We start from the raw sequence: 14,340 nt of genomic DNA, 5'->3' as shown, positions 1-14,340 counted from the left end.
AAATTTGGATACGGAATTTGTTTGGTCTTCAATTCGACTTTTCATAACAAATTCTCTTAGTGGTTAAAATATTTGCTCGCAATCCACAAACACCCCGTATATCATAATTTAGACAACAAAAATCGAATAACTCAAAAACAAAACAAAATTTTGTTCTTAAAATAAGATCGTTTTTTTATATTACTCTAATTTATATTAATTATTATTTTTTGGAAACAAATGATTAAAAAAACCGCTTGGTTCAATACTTTATATGCACCCAGTATAAAACGAATTTAAAAAGGAAACACTTTGCAGGGTACTAATTTTTTGCGTTTTCTCTTTAAAATATTTTGTAATCGGATCATTTTTCTTAAACTGTCCAATTTTTAACTTGAACTGAAATTTTTAATCGGAAATTAGTGATTTGAAGAAAATATACACAAATATGCAATATTTTCAAAAAAATGCACCAAGTTGCCAAAATATGCAAAATATGCATTTTATACTTTGTTGATATACCTCCTAATAACAAATATTTTGCATATAATCCGAGCCTTAGTCATCAATCAGCTCAAATGGGCGTAACTCCCCCATTTGCAAAAAAACAGTCCAACAAATCCCCGATTTATAAAATAAAACCCGAAAATTAGTTTAGTACGGAAAAAGTTCCCCCGTCGAAATTAATATATGCATGGAAATAAAGGGCATTTAACAATGCTAATTTGCACTGCTATTTTCCATAAATTCCATAATTTAAGCCTGCAAATCCGGGGTGCCCGCCGTTTGGTCGAGACGAGGGGACAAAGTTAAAAAGAAAATTTAGTTCCACTTAAATATTCCATTCCGATTAATTGCGTTACGTCCCTCTTTGCGTCCGACACGGGCCTGAGGCACTCTCCTCAAAAGTACGGATGATGGCGGAGATTTACGGAATTTGCGGTGCAAACATTTGGAGACCAATGAGCCGTGTTAGGGGTTGCTTACTGACAAGCTTGCCTCAGACAAGATCAATGATAAAACAACACTTCGGAAATACCCAAAAATTATACTGAAACCATGCCATTAACAAAATTTGTTCACTGAATTGTACAAATAATGACACAACATTTATTAAATTTGTTTTGTATTAAAGCTCAAAAACAGAGATTAAATTTGTTTCAGTTATAAATAAATTTTCAGAGTTTTTACTCAACGGGAAAAACACAGAGGCCGTTTTTCCAACTCTTCAACTTTGTTTTGAAATTGATTACGCGGATCATTAAAAAACCATAAAATCAATTTACATAATTGCCCAATTGTGTGGCCGATAAATTAGAAAGTTAATTGAAATTTAAATGCTTTTTTTTTACTATCCAAATCGATTTTAGGGCCAAATTTGTGATATTTTACGCCATTGAGGGTAGAGAGACTTAAAGGTCAACACTTACAGGCCACTAATCTGCGTTTAAACATGCTATGTGAGAGACAAGCTGCTAAGCTAACAGACTTTGCGTTTAATCTCTCCCGCAACTCCGGTTGGACATGTCGTGATATTATGCAAACTGTACCCGGTGTGGGATTAATTTTCGATTAGTTGTTCAGCACTGCGATAATACAGATAATGTCGGAATCAAAGAACCGCAATTGGAGACTACGAATGTGATAGGGAAATTGCAGATCAAACCAAAATTTTTTTTTTCTACAATCGTTAAAAAATTGAACATTCTCCCACGCAAAGTGAGTGCGGAAAGCGACCACTTCCTGCACTCTTTGACATACAGGGTGTTCCCATGAAAACGAGCCACCCCGCCGAAACAGGTCGTTGTTGTTTCAAAGAGGGACATTTATTAACGTAATTTTTAAAAGTTTAAATGGCACTATCCTACTTGTGGCACATCAAAATGAAAGCTATTTTACAAAGATTTTCAAAACATTTTACCAAAATTAAATCAGACCATCCATTCATGAGATAATAAGGTGTTCTAATAAAAACAAACCATTTTGGAAAAAATTTGCAAAAAAAACCGAAACAGGTTAATTTTGTTTTTAAAAGGAACATTTTTTAACGCAATTTTAAAAGCACCTTCACTAACCCTTTAACATCTAACCCATTAGAGCACCAACCACTACTGATACAAAAAATGAAATCACTTTTAAAATTCTCTTTAAGAGCTTTTTTCCAAAATGAAAGAATTTTTATACATTCATAAAATATCGGCAAAAAAAACTAATTTTTCAGCAGTCAGTATGTATAAAGGAACTTAAGAACTATGTTGCTATTTTTTAAATACTTACATTAAATTATCAGAAACTTTATTACTTCCTGTCCTTTACTTTTTATTAGAAGTAATTTCTAATTAGAAACATTATCGTTTGCGAATATCTTATGAATTCATTCAACTTTAGAAAAGAGGCTCAAAGAACATTTTAAAAACACTTTTATTTGATCTGTCGCAAGTGAGTCGGTGTCATTTGAAATTCCGAAACTGAGGTTGGAAAAGTTAAAAGATTAGTGGGGGTGCTTTTAAAATTGAATCAAAAAATGTCTTTTTTAAAAACAAAATTAACCTTTTTTTTACAAATTCTTTCTGGATCGTTTTTATTAGAACACCGTGTATCTCCTGAATGAATGGTCTAATTCAATTTTGGTAAAAAGTTTTAAAAGGCTTGTTAAAATAGCTTTCATTTGATGTGCTACAAGTAAGGTAGTGCCATTAAAATTTTTAAAGTTGGGGTGCGTGGGAGTTAGGGGGTTACTAGAGGTAAAAATTACGTCAAAAAATGTCCCCCTCGGATACAAATCGACCTGTTTCAGCGTTTTTGCAAAGTCCTTTTAGTTTCTGAGATATTCGAGGTGGCTTGTTTTTATTGGAACATCCTGTATTTGTTCCATAGTGACTATTCTTGATTCCAAACAACTGCAGGAAAAACATTGTTTATCTATAACATTTGCGGAGAAGCTATTGTGAAACTTGCTTTCGTTTGGAAATTGCTACACTTGTTATAAAAATTACTTTTTTGTAAAATCGTCTTAAAATTAGGTGATTTAAGCATTATTATTTTTTTTAAAAACAGCAATTGTAATATCTTTTATTGAAATATTTAATAATATTATAATAATAATATTTTATTGAAAACTGTACTATTTCCTTTCTCTTCAAAACTTTTGACTTTTTGGGTTTGTAGTTCTCATTTTGCCTCTTCAAGAATGCATGTACATAAAAGCTGATATTGTTTTATATCGATAGCATGCTTCAAAACCATAACCGAACGAATCATAGAACAATGGGACCATAAGGTAGATGGGCAAAATTTCTGCGACTCTTCTTTGAAATAAACAAGAAAAACGTTTTCATTAATCTGGCGGTCAGCGATATTTTTCTAGGTGCACCATAGCAAAAATTCATTGAAAGTTTTTTCATAGATTTCTCTTGATTTTCGTGGCAATAACTCAAGTGTTACAGCTTTCGCTTCTTCGGACAAAAAACAGCTATTTCTTCTTGTTTTTCGTTTTCGGACATATTTTTATCACAAATTCATTTGTATTTTGTTTTTATTTATTTGCATCACATTAGCAACCAACAACAACTCGATTTTTGAGAACGAATCGTGCCATTTATTTTCAAAGCTTAAAGGTAGATTTTACAAAAAATCTTATTTGCATTTCGGACGTGGACGGCAATTTTGGCCCTTTGGCGCCTTATAAACCCTCGGCCCTTCGGCCCTCGGGCTTATAATTCCGCCGCGGGCCAAAACCGCCTCCTTCACGCCCTTAATACAAAAATAGCTATTTCCAGTTGTAAAACTTTCATGGGATTACTCCAAAATTATAATTTCGTGTTGAAAAATGAGAAAATTCTTTAGCAATAAATTTCAGCGTTGTTTTATAACCGTTTATGAAGCTTTAGCAATATTCATTTTATATACATTTTTTAATAAATAAAGATTCCTTTGTGGTTTTTTAGAAAAAAATTTAATATTTGATTTTCTAGGAGCAACTTTATCTAAAAAAAAACGAACATACCTATTGTAAGTCGTTAGCAGAAACACACCTAGATTTCCTAGTCGCCAGTTAGTTTAATATGCAGATGCTGCGAGCCACAAATCGCAATTTTTTCAGTCTCCACACCCTTTAGTTCCATTATTCAAGAGATTGTAGTTGGCTAAACCTCGATCAATTGATATTCTGATTCGATTCCTATCACAACTGAAATTAATCATTGCATTCACTTCTGTGGGTGTTATTTGCTTTGGCTGGAATCTTCCGACAGTTTGACATCTGTTTTCGAATAATTAGGCGGATGCTTTTGTCAGTGTCGATTAAGTGCATTTGTGTGAAACTCACGTGGAGGAAAATGTGGAGTGAAAAAGGTGAAATGGCACTTAAAGCTCCGTAATAATCTACAAATGAGTAGCAGATTTCGATGTTATCACAGCATGCAAGAGATATCATCGCATAGAGAGACATGTGTTTAATCTAAACATCAGTTTAAAACGTTGGTGGATGGAGATAGAGTCGGCATGTCTGCATGAATTTACCATAATATGTAAAATAGGAGAATATGGGGCATTTAACTTGCACAAAGATCGAAGCATATTTGGGTTAATTCCTGTTTCACAAGTGACGGGTCTATTTGAAACGTTTTAGATAATCGAATTTCGTTGAGTTGGAGGTAAAAAACGTTGAGGGAAGTTTGAAGTTTAGTCGCGATTTTCAGATGAATCTGACAGGATGTTGCGTTCTCCATTTCACGCATGTTTGCCGGCTTCTGATCCGTCTGGACATTTGTCAGGACCATTTAGTATTGTCTGAGCGAGTTCGCAAACAATCTTGACGTCCCTTGTCGTCGAAACTTTTATTATTGTGTCGGGGAGAAGATCTGAGCTTTAGTTATGTCACACCCAATATCTCGTATAAATTTCCCGCTTTTCTCCAAAATTGATTCAATCGGTCACCTAATCGGATTTATCCGTCCAATTATCGTTGTTTTCAAGCGAATTACAAGTCGAGCAACGGTTTTAATTAAATTAATAACTGCGGCATAAAGTTGTTATAAGCTTGTTTCATTTAAAACAGCCATAGTTAAATTTCCTGCTAAATTTCCGACGACGAGTCGTTCCGACGTTCTACGTTCTCTCATATCATCCAGATTCCGCTTTTTTCTGGGTCACAGATCTAAAAGACTTGTCTCAAGATATAGAGATAGCATTCCGCGGCTGTTTCAAACATCCTAATGTAAATATTCTTTCTATTTTATTTTCCGTGTGCGGATTTGCGTTCCCTCGAGATATTTTAACTCGGATATTTACTGCTGTATATTACAAAACCTGGCCCAAGTCGAAATTAAACCGGTAATCACGACCGAAACTGAATTACCTTTCATACAACGAAGACTAAACCCACCACACTAGCAGGCGTACATTTCAGAACCACAAACAAAAATCGACGATTATTCTACGAAATATTCATTTATAAACAAATCAAAAACTTGTTTTTTTGCCAGATTTCTTCTTTTAGGGCTCCTAAAAAAGCCAATATTTGAGTTATTGAGCGGAAAAACAACATCGACGATTGAAAAATAAAAGCAGCGATCTGGTTTTTAATACTCTGGTTTTAGTTCGAGACTGATACGATTACATTATTTGCGATAAAAAAATGTTTCAGTAGCGTATTTACATTCATTACAAGCGATCAAAAAGGATGTTTAATGTACTATAAATTTGGTCCAAAATTCGTAATGCGTTTATTTCGTCGTCCTATCTAAACACAAGGCAAATTCTAAACTAAAACCTAGAAGAGACTTGAATAATACAGGATGTTTGTGGATTGCGAGCAAATATTTTAATCACTAAGAGAATTTGTTATGAAAAGTCGAATTGAAGACCAAACAAATTCCGTATCCAAATTTTATTTTTGCAATTTCCCCCCTATGATTTTCACGAGCAGTTCAGTGTATCTGTCCTTCTTAGTTGGAAGTAAAAATATCAATGAAAATCAATTGCACTGAATGTTGACCGTGAAAGTTTTTATACAGAAAAAAAGAAACATTTTGTCCAAAAAAAATATCACTTGTTTACACGTGTCAGTTTAGTTAGTCGTTAATTCGCTTTTGGGTGACTTGTGCACATCGATTTGAAATCAAATTGTCAATCAAGTCATTATGGCCAACTACTCAAACACCAAATTAACTAATGTACGGACATCGCACTTCCAAGACCGATTTTCACTAAATGTTTGGGCAGCGATCATTGAAGATCACTAAACTGGACTCCACATATTAGCTCAACTTTTAACTAGTGCCGTTTATCTGGATTTTTTGGAAAATGTGTTGGCCGATCTGGTGGAGGTCGTGTCCTTGGCGACACATGCGGTATTTACAAGTGAAGCTCCATTATGCCAAAGTCGTCACCAATGGATTGAACAATCATTTTCTCTAGAGATGGATTGGTCGCCAATGGCTACGGCGGTCACTAGATTTAAATACATGTGTTTTTTTGGGGGTTCACATGAAACAATTAGTGAATTAGGGTACGCAGCTCAAATTTATACCTTCGAAGGGCTGTTTGTGCGAACGTAAGCTTCCCTACCCCGAAGAGTACAAGAAGTGTACATTGCCAACGAATAACCACATTTCGAGCAATTTTTTATAATAGCAAGTATTGACCCACTAACATTGACACTGATCTACCCTAATGTAGCGATATTTTTCTTGTCTTTACGCTGTTTACGTTCCAAAGTTTTTTCTTATGAATGATTGTAAACATCGTATTAAGACATAGGCGGGAACGGGTTTTCAGCCTCAATTTATTTTTAATTTTAACTCAGAAATGACATGCTTTCGACAAAAGTTGGAATAACGAAAGTTGTTTCTTTTGACGAGTCGTATTGGTGGTTAAAATATTTGCTTGCAATCCTCAAACACCCTGTATATGTAAATGCCGAACCGACGAATATTTTTAAGTGCAAATTAAATTTTCTCGCAGGATTAATGACGTATTTTTCCGAATAGGTTGAAAGAGGGCACACGAGCCGGCTTCTACTCATGCAATAATAATTATCGTTATCGATGCGTAATAACAATGAGCAATATCACAATGAAAGAGAATGAGTGATGGCTCATGCAGAATAAAGGCCAACGTGGATGTAAAAACATCAAATCACTCTTGAAACATTTGTTTTCCTGTCGAATCGGCACAATAAAAACAACATATCTTTCCCTACGATTCATAACAGAAATGAAAAGGGAATTTGATGAATCTCCTCATTACGAATTTAAAGTCGCGTTTTTCCGCTTTTTCCTGTTTATCGAAAGAGAATTTATGGAAGGGTCGGGATTAACCGCGCATTATTCACCAAAAATATATAATAAACGGACATAATAATCAAAACGTGCTAAGGCCGATATCGGCCGATGAAATTTATGGTACGGTCCTGAAAGCGACGCCATGCATGTTAACCGGACCGACGCCGCAGACGCCTCACAAATATAATTCGTGAGATGAATTCAATCAAACACTTACCCAAAAAAACACAATTTTTACTAGTTTTAGAAATTTTTATGGTTCGATAAAACGAACTAAATTAAAGTAACAAATTCGAAATATATAATAATGCGGCACGAAAACTTTTATACGCCTACGGGTTACGAAAGCAATTTTGCGACGGCGAGGCACCGACGAACTTCTTCAAAGAAAAAATTCCGAATATTGACGAAATATGTTTTATTTATTCGCATAAACAGGCGCATTAATGGCCAAACCTGCCAGTTCTCTCATGTGGACTCACTTAATATTAATCTTAATTTTGCTTAAAAGAATATGTTAGAAATTGAAACTCACATTTTTAATTTATAGTGATTGTCAACAAATTGTGATTTATTTCCATTCAAATTTGGTTAAACATTTCCATTAGACGATTTTTCCTAAATAAAGTTTATTTTACATTTTGTTCAATTGCATTGTTTGTATAGCGGTTTATTAACATAAAAAACATTAAACTTGTATTTGATTTTAAAATGCGGCGTCAAAAGCAGCAATTCATCCGAAAATTTCATCCACTTTTTTCTAATTCAATAAATTTTGCATCCGGGCTGAATGGGTTTTGGTCGAAAATGAAAAATGCACAATTCCACACAACCTGTATATCTGTCATGCGAAAACACTGTTTATCCAGATTTACAGCTATATAACCAAATTTGTTTGATCTTTTACAACATTTCCGTCATAATGAATCGAATAAAGTTTGTTTTTTCTTTAAATGGAAATTACCAAGTCAAAATTTTGGTGAAAAAATTGGTAGCAGCTTATCTCCATAGCCACAAATTTTGTTAAATATTATGGTTATGTTTTCAAATTGAGATGTTGTGAAAATTTTGACTTTTATTAATCTTGTGTCCCTGTTGGCTCTTTGAAAGCGCTATAATTGAACACCTGAGGACAGGTTTCATTAAGGTCTAAGGACAGAATTCAGTGCTAATAATTTTGATAAGGGCAAGTAAGTACAATGTTGTGGACAAAAATGAGGTTCTTGCTACAAAAACTTTGAAAAAAAGGATGTATACATATACTGAAAAAAGTTATTTTGCAAAAAATACAAGTATAGGTATTATGATTGGCAATAAATTTTGTGTAATTTATTGAAATGAGCTCAAAGTTGATGCTTCTTCAGCTTTAGTTTCAAAATTGTTACTTTTTTAACTCGTTCCTCAAAAAACGATGCACAAGACACTAATTTAGTTGCGTTCTTTTCAAGGTTCTTTCTTATTCATGTTTATTTTGTATTCCTGTCCTGTCAATTCAGAATGTTTAGCAAAACTGCATTACAAATTGCGTCTACATTTTAACAAACCCTTTTTTTCTAATTTCCAGCTTGCGAACTATTCGTTTCCAAATTTCTAAAAACTGTTTGCGGTACGAATTTGTTCCTTCTTTAGTGTTTTGTCTCTAAATTTTCTTAGACGACTTTTTGTGTTGACATTTAATGACATTGTTTTCAAATTAATTCAAAAAACCGGAACTGCCAATTTCCTTTATTAAAATTACCATGAATGAATTTACTAGTAGTGCCAACGTTAAGACTGTTTGGCATTTCCATTAAAAAAAAACAGACTTTAAATTTAAACGATTTTTGAGTTTGTCTTCCGCGTTCAAGTCAAAGTGACCTCAATTAAGTACCCACTACGTTATACTTAATATTAATTAACAAAGAGCTTTTGTTTTTGACACTCAAATATAACAGCGCTATTGTAGATGTTTCCAATCGTCTGGGGTTTTTGCAATTACTGCTAGCATTATTTATGAAAGCTCTTTTCATTATTTAGAATTTTAGTAATAAATTTGGGATCTAGAAAGTCCATACATATTTTATTCGAGTTGTTTATAGAGATAAAATCGACGCTTGCCAGCAAAGAAGCAAAAAGTTTAATAATATGTGAGAATTAGTAAGCGCCTGATTTTACCCTCTTCTACAAGAATTCTAAAACTACATGGAGAACGTGCTTTGGTTGAAAAGTATGTCGGGTGCAACGGATGCTGCATTATCAAACAGACCACAATCCTTCTTGTTCCAGAACCGTTCATAAAGTATTTAGTCTTGGCACTTGCAATTAAGTCGTTGATAGTAATTGGAGAAATTGCAAAGCACCGCCTCGAGGTTCAAAAATCCACAAATTTTGTGAAATTTATGTCAGTTGTTATCCTTGGATGGTCCCAAAATTAAATCCGGATTAGATTATTAGGCCGCCGTAACAAGTAATTTGTATAGTTTTAATTCAACGTTAATGAACGCAAACTAATTTAGGTCTCGGCGTTGATTTAGTGTTATTCAAGGATGGGGAGGGAGTCCATCCTACGCGCCTTGATTGCACAATATATGAGAAAATTCTTTTACCTTTTTCGCACTAGGTATAATAACGGAAGGCTTTCAAAGCGCCGGGTCATATTTCAGTATTAACTAAAGTAATAATTACTTCGCATATAAATCATAAAGATTTGGTGGCACAATGGCAGCAGGCGTACAAGAAGGCGCGCTAACACGCGTTACATATCATAAAGCTATGGTGCAGTTGACAGCCTAGATGGCTTAGCGGTTAGGCGGCTGCTATAAGCAGGAGGTGCTGATTTATAGATGACTCTCATTAATTGGGACTCCCACAGATCACTCCACCACTTACAGACTCATTACTTTACCAGTACTTAAATTGAACACCTCGTCGGGGGATTACCTGGAACAAAGAACATAAATTATTCATCTAATGAGCGCAGAAGTTGCACGAATTGACATATTCACTATCGGCTGGATATAGATCACTCCCTCATTTACATGACATTATAGATTAATTACTCTTTTTCCAGTTACTACATATACAGGCTGTGTCAGAATTCGCCCTCCAGAGAAAAATTTCAACTAAGATAAGAACATGAAGAAAAATGTTTAAAAAATTCTCTGTCAAAAAATTTGACATTTGACATTTTTTATGTCTATTTAATGATAGTGATGTTCTTGTATATTTTTTTACAATTATTTAGTAAAAGTACAAAAATTTTGCCAAAAAAAACCACAAATAACATTGAATAGAGTTACAATTTAGGATACAGCTTCCTTACTTCCTCTTCTAATAGCCTGTAGCAAAAAAAGTTAAAAAATTAGTTTTCCAACAGAAATAAATAGAATCAAAGTGCAAAATTTAAACTCTCATAACTTCGAAATTTTTATAGGTAGAATTTTTTTCATGTTCCTTGTATCTTACTTTACATGGTATTTTTCCCTGGGACGCGAGTTTTGGCACACCCTGTATATAAGATCCTTTAACATCAATATTGTCACTAAAATTAAACACATTTTATAAAATTTAAAGTACTCACATTTCCTACCATGCTTACGCTAAATTTAGAAGTATTTAAAATTCACAAAATGCTTCTTCATTTGTCAAAATTTTATATAAAAGAGATTCAGATTCTAGCAACACTAGATACTGAAAACGATGACATGTTAACAGGGAATGACAACGATATCTTTCTTCTTAAAAAGTAAATGATAAATAAAATAAAATAAAATAAACGTTGTTAAAGACATTTTTGTCCATTAGCATGTAATTTTGATCCATAAGAGTGAGAGCCTGAATGGATTGAAATCTATGTGTGGTTGGGTAACCACTTATTACATTTGATGAAATAATTTTGTAGCATTGTTTTTTCAAATTTTATAAAACTGTTTTGACAACAAATATTTACTTCACATACTTCTTTATTTAGTTAATATTGTAGTGCTCTCCGTACTCCATTAGTTGGTGGAGAGATTGAATTTTTTTTAATAATTTCATAAAATAATATTACAGTCATTCTGCAGAAATAAAATATACATGTCTTTTAGCGTCACATTTATGAAAAAAAATATGAAAAAAACAATTTGATAGTGTTTTTATTTGTCTTTGTTTTCGTTTATAATAAATAACTATAAATATACCAAACTTTCATTTATGACAACAAAACTAACAAAAAAGGCGTATATTCCTTTAGCAAAAAAGGTCCATTACGTCATATCTCAGACGGTAGTGAGTCTAAAAAATTATACAGTGCGCCGCAGAATTATGAAATAATCTTATTAAAATTCGGAGGTATGATGAATATATTCGGAGATATGTGAAATTTTTTTGAATTTTTACTAAAAGCTTTTCTTTTTTGTTTGAACAGATTGCAAAAAAATGTTTTAAAAACGAAAAAAATTTCGATATTTTCGAAACCGGTTCTTTGCGGACCCATATATTGATTAAGACTTTCTTGTTTGTTTTGGTCCATACTACAGGCTGTTCAAAAAATCGCGCACTTCTGTGACACTGTGTCATCGGGCGGTGCCCTAGACAACAAGAGAAATGTTTAAAAAATCTGTCTCTAAAAATTCCGAAGTTATGAGAGTTTAAATTTTGCAATATGACTCTATTTCTATCGGAAAAATAATTTTCCAAGTTTTTTTGCTATAGGCCATTAGAAGAGGAAACGAAGAAGCTGTACCTATCCTAAATTGTAATTCTGTTTAGTGTTATTTGTGGCTTTTATTGACAAAATTTTTGTATCTTTAGTAAATAAATATAAAAAAACATATACAAGATCGTCAGTATCATTAAATAGACTTAAAAAAATGTCAAATGTCACATACTAAATGTTAAAATTTTTTGATAGATAGAATTTTTTAAACATTTTTTCAATACTCTGGGGGACTACCCAATTACTCCCTTTCAAGAAAGTGTCCTATTTTTTGAACACCCTGTAGTACCTCCTGAAATATTTTACAACACTCTGTATATAGTAATGAGCGGCAAAATTATGGAATAATTTCATTGAAACTGAAAATATTTTGTTTCGACAAAAATGCTCGAACAGGTCAATTTCCTTTTTAAAAAATACACAATTTTAAACTTGATTTAAAGTTTTACACTTTTTGGTTTTTGAGTAATGACGTCATCGACATTTTTAAAAAATTAAAACCCCTAATTTTTTTAGCCAATTCGAAAGATCTTTTAATTGTAGAAATGGCAACACCAAAATATTAAATATGTATTACATAAAGTTTTCAAAAAAAAACACCAAAATTCTCAAATTAAAAATTTGTGTTTTTTTAAAAGAATTGAGCTGTTCGAGCATTTTTGTCAAAATAAAATATTTTCAGTTTTAATAAATAAGGTTATTCCATAGTTTTGCAGGTATGAAAAACAAAGACAGTTAAAGAACACAATCGATCTGACCGAAAATATTTTTCATACAAACCAAAAAAAAAAGATATGAATATTATTCCGTAATTTTAACTATAAACTCAAAAAAAGTACATACCTACGTATCTATGAATTTTTTTCACAATGATTATTATAGTAAGTAGCTAGATTTTTGCACATGGTTTATTACTGCAACATTTTTGATCATATTTCTTTTTTACAAATTTATAGGTACCTACAGTACTCCTATAAAAGCTTTCATGTGACACATTTGAGTAAACGTTTTTAGACCTGAAAAGGCTTTATGATTTCAGCAAAATAAAAAAATAAAGAATAAAAAAAAAAAGAAAAAAGTACATTAAGACTTTATTTTTATAATTTGTTGAAAAAGTTTTTCACTTTCTCAAAAAGAAAATTTTTGTCCTTGTTGAGAAAAATGTAGATACGAAAACCCCGTCCGTAATCCCCAGTAGTACAAGTAATAGAACTTTTCTTATATAAAAATTCAGTCTATTATTACGTGTTTACACATGATTATTTTTATTCATATCTGCGAAGATCAATTCAGCAACTATTGTCCATTAGTAAAACCGTCCAACATCTTGAAGAAAATCCAATTTCATCAGTTGAATATAGGGAAAGCTCGGAACGCCTCTTCGAACTTTGAAAGCTATCGGCTTTTCACAGATTGTTGTTCGTGTGCATGTTGCCAACGGAGACAAGCCATCTATACTTTATGACTGTGAAGGGAGCTTCCGTCTCTGCCTTATTGTGATCGTAAGTTAAAATAGCGCCACCCCCATCAACACAGTTGTGTTTGATCTGACGTCACTGGTCGTGAATTACACGCTCTGTTAGTGAACGCTCGGTTTATTAACAGACACGTCATTCCTCATGTTTTATTAAAGCCAACACATAAGTCACTCGGCCGCGGTTTATCAGCTTTATATATACAACCGTTTATCTCCTTGACGAAACTTCATTATTTCCCTCTAATAAGACACCAAAAGTTTCACCCTTGAGATCACAAATAATAAATGAGTTACACGTCCAGAACTGTCAATCCCAAATGAGGAGATGTACAGATTGCTCGTTGCAATTACTCCCCATCACAGCTGTGCACTCTCAAACTTTGGCATGAATCAAGTTCTTTCCCAATATTCAAGCACTAAGATAACGTGGAACCCTTTTCATCACTAGCATCTTATTATCAGCACTGTCAGCACCGCCAAAATCGTGAGTCTCCGTCAATCAATGGCCAGTTAAAACATACATAAGCATTTCTAGTCTATCACTGCAAACACTTGACGCTCTTCTGTGCCAAGTTTCCCACTATTGATTTTATCTGGTTTAGGTCGGAGAGAATAACAGGAGTAAGCTCCTTTGGTAATTAGATAATGGTGAACTGCAACTGAGTGGTTGTACATTTCTAATTAATTTATTGCTGATTGGAACCTTAATCAACATAAATTGACAGCCCAGCAAATGAATCAGATTTTCAAAATCTGATTGAAAACATTTCATGCAACTGTAGTTATAACGTATCAGGTTAAGTTCGAAACAAGACATTTAACTTTAAAGCATCAGATGTCGTCCTTTACCAAAGTTTCCCAAGTCAAATTGTTTAAACGTCAATACTTACCTACGCCACATAAAAAGTATTCAAAGAACT

Source organism: Tribolium madens, unplaced genomic scaffold (genome assembly GCF_015345945.1).
Source record: "Tribolium madens isolate multiple individuals breed KSU strain unplaced genomic scaffold, Tmad_KSU_1.1 Scaffold_91;HRSCAF=231;Tcas5.2_LG7, whole genome shotgun sequence".
NCBI classification, from domain to species: Eukaryota; Metazoa; Arthropoda; class Insecta; order Coleoptera; family Tenebrionidae; genus Tribolium; species Tribolium madens.
The sequence above is the reverse complement of the archived record's forward strand: the minus strand, read 5'-3'. Positions refer to the sequence as shown.